Source organism: Colobus angolensis, unplaced genomic scaffold (genome assembly GCF_000951035.1).
Source record: "Colobus angolensis palliatus isolate OR3802 unplaced genomic scaffold, Cang.pa_1.0 Scaffold92, whole genome shotgun sequence".
In the NCBI taxonomy this organism is placed as follows: Eukaryota; Metazoa; Chordata; class Mammalia; order Primates; family Cercopithecidae; genus Colobus; species Colobus angolensis.
The window spans coordinates 8,147,842-8,148,430 of NW_012123154.1; the positions used below are offsets into that span (position 1 = coordinate 8,147,842).

General features: G+C 68.8%; 1 protein-coding gene across 1 annotated transcript in view; it reads right to left on the reverse strand.

Moving 5' to 3' along the window:
* Nucleotides 1–384, reverse strand: part of CHD7 (chromodomain helicase DNA binding protein 7) — a 189,976-nt gene extending 189,592 nt beyond the window's left edge. The window contains exon 1 of the mRNA XM_011931946.1: nt 69–384. The gene's annotated coding sequence lies outside the window, so the exon portion shown is untranslated. The remainder of the gene's footprint in view (nt 1–68) is intronic.
* Nucleotides 385–589: the final 205 nt, after the last annotated feature.

Consider the following 589-nt stretch of genomic DNA (forward strand, 5'->3'; position numbering starts at 1 on the left):
CCGGAGCGATTTCCTGCCGCCGCCGCCGCCGCCCCTCCCGGGGGCGCAGGGCGAACTCTCGCGCTTACCGGGTCGGTCGGGCTCCTCCGCTGCCTAGTGCCGAGGGGAAAACAAAACGCAGAGCGGGCTCCGGAGTTGGCTCGGCAGCTGCGGCCAGGGGGCTGAATCCACGGACACGGAGTTGGCCGGGGGCGAACGGGGCTCTGGTGAGTTTCAGGGTCTCCGGGTCCCCGGGCCGCCTCCTCCGCGGCGCTCCTTTGTGTAATTTCACTCGATTCAAGTTTAATCCGATAGTTCCCGAGCACGAGCGCGTCCGCACCACCACGGCTCAACCCCCGCGCCGCCGCCGCTGCTCAGCCGCCCCGCGCCCGCGCGCCCATCGCCCGCTCGCACTTGAGTTGGAGCCCAACTTTTCCTCCTTCCTTTTTCTCTCGAATGGAGCCGGCAACTCGTGCTCGGCGCCGGCGGGAGGAAACGCGCTCGCGCTCCCCCGCGCGCAGACACGCTCCCTCCTGTCCCCCGTACCCCCCCCACGCCGGCAGCACAACAAAAAGCCATTTACATGCGAGGAAGTGACCCTCGGCCACAC